General features: G+C 38.1%; 1 long non-coding RNA gene across 1 annotated transcript; it reads right to left on the bottom strand.

Annotated features, from left to right (window-relative positions):
* Positions 1-7002: 7002 nt before the first annotated feature.
* On the bottom strand, positions 7003-8609 carry LOC131175461 (uncharacterized). Its single transcript, XR_009145665.1, has 3 exons — positions 8524-8609; positions 7725-7780; positions 7003-7160 (listed from the first exon to the last, which is right to left on the bottom strand). It is a non-coding gene; the product is annotated as an uncharacterized LOC131175461 (long non-coding RNA).
* Positions 8610-9313: the final 704 nt, after the last annotated feature.

Raw genomic sequence — 9313 nt, 5'->3', positions numbered from 1 at the left:
CCAGCTAGACCAGAAAAACTTCAGACGTCGCCATCTTGTTGTAGGCCTAAGCCAATCAGTTACAGCTTCAATTTTCTTGGGATCCACTTGAATACTTTCACTAGAAACCACGTGTCCCAAGAATGAGATGCTTTCTAGCCAAAATTCACATTTTGAAAATTTGGCATACAGTTGGTGCTCCCTCAAAGTCTGCAACACCATCCTCAAGTGCCACACATGTTCTTCCTCGGTCCGAGAGTATACCAAAATGTCATCTATGAATATGATGACAAAACGGTCCAAGAATGGCCTGAACACCCTGTTCATCAAGTCCATGAAGGCTGCTGGTGCATTAGTGAGTCCAAAAGACATCACCAAGAACTCATAATGACCATATCTTGTCCTGAATGTCGTTTTGGACACATCCTCATTCCTGATTCTCAACTGATGGTAGCCTGATCGCAGGTCTATCTTGGAAAAGAATCTAGCCCTTTGTAGCTGATCAGACAGATCATCGATCCGAGGAAGTGGATACTTGTTCTTCACAGTCACCTTGTTCAGCTGTCTATAGTCAATACACAACCTCAATGACCCATCTTTCTTTCTCACAAATAAAACAGGAGCGCCCCAGGGTGAAATGCTTGGACGTATGAAACCCTTGTCCAAAAGCTCCTGTAGTTGATCCTTTAACTCTTTCAATTCTGCTGGTGCCATCCTGTAAAGCGGCATTGATATGGGGTTTGTATCCGGCACAACATCAATGCAAAACTCTATTTCCCTTTCTGGTGGCAACCCTGGAAGCTCCTCAGGGAAGACATCCATGAATTCTCTGACAACAGGAACATTTTCCATGTTGACACCTTCTACAGATGTATCTCTCACCAATGCCAAATACCCTTGACATCCATGCCTCAACATTTTTCTAGCACTAATTGCTGACACCAAATTATATGGAGCTATGCTCCTGTCACCATCAAAGCTAAACTCTTCCACACCAGGGATGTGGAAATACACCTTTTTGTTCCTGCAGTCTAAAGTGGCATAATGAGTTGCCAACCAATCCATTCCCAAGATTACATCGAAATCCATTACTGGTAGAGGAACCAAGTCTGCTGGGAGGATCTTCACATCCACTACTACTGAGCTACCCGGAAAAACTATATCTACATCTATGTTGTCACTAAGCAGGGTAGCTACAGACAAAGGGCATTCTAAAGTTGTAGGGTTTCTACCCAATCTCATGGTAAACACAGGGGAGACAAATGAGTGCGTAGCACCCGGATCTATCAAAACACGAGCCTCATAGGAACAGACTAAAAGAATACCTGCCACAACTGCATTGGAAGCCTGAACATCCTGGTGGGTCAGGATGAAAACCCGAGCTTGACCCCTACCCTAGGTGGTAGAACCCTGATATTGACTTCTACCTCCTGATCTGCCTCCAAATCCACGTCCCCATTGTCTTCGACCCTGTTGGCCACTGAACTGACTGCCTGCCATGCTGGAAGCACCAGGATACAATTGACGAGGAACATTTGCAACAGAACCCTGTGACCCCATCTGTGGCTCACTGAACACGGGGCATTCCCTAGCAAAGTGACCTGGTTGGCCACACCTGAAGCATACTCCTGAACCCATCATACAAGGTCCTGAATGTCCTCTTCCACACTGTGCACAAGGTGCAAAGGAGGATCTGAACTGCACCAAGAACTATCTGCACTGAACTATGACCACCTTTGGATCGGTACTCGGCCCAACCCTCGAGGTTTGTGTCTAAAACCACTCTTTTTGTTCCTACTTCTTCCTCTGTAATTACTCTGGCCACCACTATCCAGAGCACCCATGTGGGGAACACCTGAAAAACCCTCTGCTCTATTTTTCTTTGCGCTTCCGCTGTCATCCACAGTATAGCTAATCTCAATCTGTCTGGCTTGATCAACTACCACATCAAAAGACTGATCAGACATCATGGCCAGGTTTGCATACCTCCTGTCAAGCCTCTTTAGGAATCTCTTCACCTTCATGGTTTCTGTAGCTACTGCTGTAGGGGCATACCGCCGATTCCAAAAATTTCAGAGCATATTCATCTACAAACCTGCCATTCTGCCTTAAGGCCTCAAAGGCCCACTGCTTTTGATCTCTGAAACTTTCTGGTACAAACTGGTTGATGAACAATTCCACAAATTGAGTCCACGACAAACCCTCCATCCGAGGTAATACGTAGTCATTCATCCATTGTCTAGGCAGAGGTCCCATGACATGCTGCACACACTCTATGAGTCTCCTATCACCAATCGCAACTCTGCTCTCTGCCGTCAGAATCCAAAAACTAATAGGCATCATCTGACACATCATAAGTACCAGACACCAATTTCTTAAAATTAATTATTTGTTTGTACGGTTCCCCTCTTGGTGCAGTGGACTGCTGCTGCTGTGGAGGGTGGACCATATACTGTGCCATCATATCGATGGTTCTCTGCAACCCAGCTAGAGTAGCTGCCATTGGGTCCATGGGACCCTGTGCCATAAAAGACTGATCCTGAACTGGTGGCAGCTGCTCTTCTACTTGAGCATCTCTAGGCCTCCTACCCCGCCTCCTCGAGGCAGTGCCTTATCCTGTGCCGACACCTCGTCAGGCACATCTGGTTCTGGTGCAGTGGCAGCTCTCCTGCTTCTACGTATTTTCCTAAAATTCAGCAGCATTAGCCCACAAAATTCAAAACAGCATGTTACACAGCTCTATAGACTCATATTTATACATAATTATACGAAGCAGAAACTAGAAGCAAATATGACAATGCAAGATGAATGTGGACCCTATTTTCTGCATGTTACTCCTATTAGAATCTTTCCAACACTTTAGACAATTATTCCCTATGAATCTGGAGCCTAAGCTCTGATACCACATTTGTCATGACCCAACCTATGGGCCGGACCGGCACTAGGACCTGGGCTAGCCTAAAGCCCCCGAGGCCCGTAGTAAGCCTAACTATTCCTTAACCCAACTCTAAGGCCCATTTGAGCCCAATTTCAAGAATTCAACCGGATAGAGTCCGGCTACAAAATGGACCTTTCAACGGGGAGTTTTTTTACTCACCCGACCTATAAATACAATATATAATCATTTGGGGAGCTCAGCTCACCCTCCACATACTCATAACAACATAAAAATAAATGGGAGCTCAGCTCCCTCATCTAGCCAACACACATGCATAAAATAATAAGTTTACAGGTCCAAAATGATAATTTATATTATAGACCCAAATCAAATAAATATTTCTAACACATGCGGAAATTCTAAGAGTTAACAGGTTTATACAAACATTAATAAATGACCTGCGAGGGAGAAAAGCAGGTTAACCTTAAAAATATCCTCTTGTGGCCTGGAAAAATATTGAACAGGACTGAGCGTTCGACTCAGAGAGTAAAATATCAATTTTAACTATAATCTCTATAACTATCTAAAGCTAATGCACCCTGTAGAGTGAAATGCAACATCAGTAATATTTTCACATCATAATAGCAAAAAGGTAATTTTGGAGCACTCACACACCCAGTACTATCAAATCATAAATATATGGGAGCTGATCCCCTATACAGCTCTCTTAAATCCAACCTGTGCCAGCGAAGAACTCAAGCCGTGACTACCCCGAAGGACCGGGTCCCAGCGAAGATCTCAAGCCATGACTACCCGTCCTATCCATAGCCAACACCACATCACATGCACGCCAACGCACGCACACTGCTCCAAATTACCACAACAACATCCATGGCACTTTAACAGTTGTGAATGCAACATAAAACGTGCCTAGAGTTTAACTACATAGACATATGCATATAAGTGATGTATGGGCATGCTTGAACATATAATAATATCGAAATTACAATTAAAATTAATATTTTACTCACAAACTTGACAGCAGTCATTGTGGCGGTTGGGAGGAGGAAGAAAGCTGTCCCGGCTCACCTGATAATTTTATTACAATCATTTAATAAATTTGACTCAATACAAACTAAGAAAAGATCAAATACATCCTAAGTCGTGCAGAAAATCCGGCAGAGTCTCCCCTATACCTAGGACCTACCCAACCTGCAAAAGGGCTCAAAATGCACTTTTATATTTACAATTCATACACTCACAACTCAATCACATCACACAGCCACTCCTGGGCCCATCCAAATAGTCCTCAATCACAATATGTAAATTTACAGTTTAGTCCTTACAATTGATCAGTTTTGCAAAAACTACCCAAATAAGTTCTAAAAATTCTAAAACTTTGCCCCGTTGTCCTTAGCAATATTACTAGGCTATTGCAAAAAGAATCATAATTTTCTGAGCTACCACGAATATTTTATGAATTTTAAGTACTAGAAAATTACGATAAAGTAAGGTTCGGGTTTACCTATGCCGATTCCGACTTCGAGGACGAGCTTGGGACGTCTAAAAATGGTGGGGTAGCCAAAATCTCGATCTAATTCAGGACTTTTTCGGTAGCCGGTTTGCCTAGCTGGAAATTCACAGATCCGACAACTGTCGAATTTCCGCGAATTGAAGATACCTACACGAAGCCCATAACACGGGGGTTAGTATAAAATTTTACGAAAATTTTCTAAGCTCATTTAATGCTCGAAAAAACACTACAAAGTTCCATGGGACCCACCGAAAAACGGTGTCGGAAAAATTTGAAATTTATATTGTCGCGAAGCTCTCGACGAGTGGAGCGCTCTGGTACTCTCGGTTTTCTCGTGGGGTTCACGGTTTGTGAGAAATCTAGCCCAAAAATCAAAATGGGCTAAAACTTCCCTGACAAAAATTGGACAAACCGATCGATGGATTTTGGTGTTCTTGGTGTCTATGGAAAGCTCTTGAGGTATAAATGGTGTTTGACACAAGACCAGGCCCAAATGGTGGCTGGATCGGCTGGATTTCGGCAGGGAAGACGAAGCGGCGCGCTGCGCGTTGCGTCTCTTCTCGAGACATTTCCCGGCGTTCCAGGCGGCGGCCAGCGAGCTGGGGTGGCTGGGGAGGCGGCTGGCCGGCGATGGGAGGTGAGAGGAGAGAGAAAATGGGAGAGAGAGAGAGAGAGAGAGAGAGAGAGAGAGAGGGAGGAGAACGCGAGCGGGAAGCGGAGAAGAAGAAGAAAAAGTAGCCGACCTGATTGGCCGGTCAGATCTGGTCCGGTCCGGTTCAATTCGATTCGGCCGGTTCGATTCAAGATACAAAATTTTGAATTTTTACTCTGCATTGGGATCAAAAACGAGGTCCAAAAATTTCGAAAAAAATTCTAGAAAACTCAGAAAAATTCGTACACTCCAAATATATTTTTAGTTTTGCCACGTGGTTTTTAAATTAATTTTTAAAAATCATCAAAGTTTTTATTTTCGAAAAATCAAACCCGATTTCTAAAATCCGAAAAATTTCAAATAATTTCCTAAAATTCAAATAAAATAAAATATCAATATTTACCCAAAAATAATAAATTTAAAAATTAGGGGTGTTACAATTCAAATATTTGCATATATTATTAACATTAGCTAATTATTTTATTTTTATATCAATTTTAAAAATTATTCTCAAATTGATAAAAATATTATTTTAATTAATTTATCTATTGTTTTGAAAATGATAATTACATTTATTTTGATTTTATTATTTGTTCATATTTTATTTATAAATATTTTATTTTTCTTTTTTTTTTTTACCTTAAATTTGAAATAAAATGATAGAAAATATGTGAATTAAAAGTATAAGCACAGAGAAAAAGAAAAAAAATAAAAATTCAAATAATAATACTAGTTATATTATTCATCTATTATTTTTTATCAATATTAAGTTTGTTAAAATTAATAAAACTAGTAAAATTATTGAATATATTAATAAAACTAAAAGGAATAGCTAAAATTGATAATAAATGAAAAAATTAGAATTATTTTTACCAATTAATGAGTTAATTGTTTTTAATTAAATTTATTATTAAATTATATTTTTAAATTATATAATTTAACTTTTCATTGGTATATTTATCATATGTACTTTTTGGTTTTAAATACTTCAATTTTTTTTTAACTTACATTATATAGAATTATATATATTTAAATTAATAAATAATAAAAATTTATTTAATGATTAATCTAACTTTTTACTTAATAATGTTGTATTCTTTTGTAATAATTAACTAATAAATAAATAAATATAATGGAAAATTTTATGAAATGGTCAAATCATTTTATAATTTTTATATTTACAATAAATAATAATTAACATATTAAACCTTAGTCTTATTATAAATCTTATTTCAAAAAATATTTATATAGATAAAAATCCTAACTTATAAATAATTTTATTAATAGTAAATGATAATATGTAATTTAAAGGTTTAATATTAAAAAATATTCTTTTCAAATTTTTATAATCATAGCTATTTTTTTAACAATAATTCTATTTCATATGTTTTATTTATAATATCAAGTGACTAAAGTAATATACCTTATTAATTTTATTTTTTTATTACTTTTTTAAATCAACTTTAATTAGAACTAAAATATAATCATACTATCTATCGAATAACTAAATTTAATTGGCTATTAAAAATAATATATAATGATAATATTGTATTATATAAAAAAATTTAAAAAAAATTATAAAAAAAAATTAAATAACGAGTAAATCAATGTACAATGTATATCAAGGTAAAAACCAGTTATATATAAATGTATAAAGAGAGGAAGGAACATTAATGTCACGACCCAACCTATGGGTCGGACCGGCACTAGGACCTGGGCCAGCCTAAAGCCCTCGAGGCCTGTAGTAAGCCTAACTATTCCTCAACCCATAACCAAGCCCACAATTTTGGCCCAATATGCATATAAAAATAATTTAAATTAAACTGTTAAAATTTTATTTCGGGCCAACTTAGCCCAAAAATTATCAGAAACAAAAATTAGGGGAGCCCAGCTCAACCCTGTTACCTCATTTATAACCATTTAAATACCATACAAATCTCCATTTATTAATTTCAAAAATTTAAATTAACACCATTTCTAACAAGGTCCATACTATTACTAACACATGCGGAGTTCTAGATTTTAAATTTAGAAAAGATAGTAAAACAATTAAATAATCGACGTTAAACCTACGAGGAAGAAAACAGGTTGCTCTGTAAAATAACTCCTCCTGTGGCCTGGGAAAAATATTGAACAGGAGTGAGCGTTCGACTCAGAGAGTAAAATATCAATTTTAACCATAATCTCTAGAACTATCTAAAACTAATGCACCCTGCAGAGTGAAATGCAACATCAACAACATTTTCACATCATAACATCAAAAAGGTAATTTGGAGCACTCACGCGCCCTGTAACATCAATCATAATATATGGGAGCTGATCCCCTATACAGCTCTCTTAAATCCAACTCCGTGCCGTGAAGAACTCACTTTCGGACTTCCACTTAATAACCAAATCGGGGTCCCAGCGAAGAACTCAAGCCGTGTCTACCCCGAAGGACCGGGTCCCTCAAGCCGTGTCTACCCGTCCTATCCATAGTCCACACCTCATCACACGCACGCCAACACACGCACACTGCTCTAAATTACCACAACAACATCCATGGCATGCTAACAGTTATGAATGCAACATAAATCGTGCCTAGGGTTTAACTACATAAATATATGCATATAAGTGATGCATGGGCATGCTTGAACATATAATAATATCGAAATTACAATTAAAATTAACATTTTACTCACAGTACATCGATGACTATTGTGGCTGCTGGATGCAGAAAATAGCTGACCTCGATCACCTAATAATTAAATTATAAATTTATTAGTACTAAGTTAAGATAAAACTCTAAAGAGGCAATAGACAGCCTAATTCATGCCGGAAATCCGGCAGAGTTTCCCCTATACCTGGGACCTACCCAACCTGCAAAAAGGCTCAAATAACACTTCTAAATTCTCAATTTCCACAATCACATCTCATCAATATCACATGGCCCCTCCTGGGCCCTCCAAATCAGACAATACTTAAAATCTTAAAAATTATGTTTTAGTCCCTATAATTGACATTTTTCAAAAATCCACTCAAACAAGCTCTAAAAATTCTAAAATTTTGCCCCGCGGTCCTTAATAATATTATAAGGCTATTGCAAAATGAATTGTAATTTTCTAATCACCCATGAATATTTTATTCAAGAATTTTACTCGATTCCATAAGTTTTCAACATCTAACGTATTCTTAATTCAACCCAATTAAATATTTACATATTTAAACTTCCATCCTCAAGCTTCAACCAATTATATAAAATTTAATTATCTTAATTTCAAATAATCTTATATGCCCATATGCTAAAAATCTAACTAAAATCTATCTATATTTTTCAAAAATATTCTACAATCACTCAAAAATTCAACAAACACCATAGAATATCTCCAAATAATTTTACTTTCATCATATATTTTTCTTAGAATTTTTCTCCAATTTTTTCTGTTTAAGAAACACTGTATTTATGCTCCACAGACAGAGAAATAATAGAAATTGTCTTACCCGAAGTTTATCTGTGTCTCAAAAATTCCAAAAATTTATGAGGAAGCCTCTGGAAGTTGAACCATCTCCAGAGCTCATCGGAGCCATCACGGCACCACCACCGCGCCGCGGTGGCCACGCCGTCGCCAGCGACATTTGCCAGGTCTGATCATACCACCATGTTCCTCTCCTCTTCCTCAGTCCATATGTGGTCTCGGATCGTCGATCCAACGGTCGGATCGTCATAGATCTGACGAAAAAGCTTGAAAAACCCGAAACTTCTCTCCTCCATATCTCACTCATCCGACATCCATTTGCTTCAAAATTGGTATCAAAAGAAAGCTCTCGGAACAAGCTTTCCAACGCCACCGGAAATGCCTCGATCGGACGTCGGATGAAGCCGGAATCGCGCCGGAAAGCCGCTGCTCACTGTGCGCGCGTTTTCTCTCTTTTCTCCCTCTCTTGCCGCCGTTTTCTAGTGATCTGGCCGTCGCCGGAGGGTCGCCGGCCGGGTGGGGAACTGCTTGGGACGTCGCCGGCCGGTCACCGGAGAAAGGAAGAAGAAGAAGAGAGGAAAGGAGAGGGAGAGAACAGAAATGGGGGGGGGGGCTTCCTCCTCCCGTTTTTGATTTTTTTTTTTTTTTTTTTTTTAATAAATGTTGGCAGTGACAGTGGAAACCCACGGTCACACGCCAACAGTCAAATCATCATTTTTTTTTTTCTGGGTTGTTACAATTAACATTACCCAAAATGCCCTCTATGGTTTGTTAATATGACAATAAAAAACAAAATTCAATTAGCTATTAAAAAT

Source organism: Hevea brasiliensis, chromosome 17 (assembly GCF_030052815.1).
Source record: "Hevea brasiliensis isolate MT/VB/25A 57/8 chromosome 17, ASM3005281v1, whole genome shotgun sequence".
NCBI classification, from domain to species: Eukaryota; Viridiplantae; Streptophyta; class Magnoliopsida; order Malpighiales; family Euphorbiaceae; genus Hevea; species Hevea brasiliensis.
Note: the sequence above shows the minus strand (reverse complement) of the source record. Positions and strands in the feature narration are given on the sequence as shown.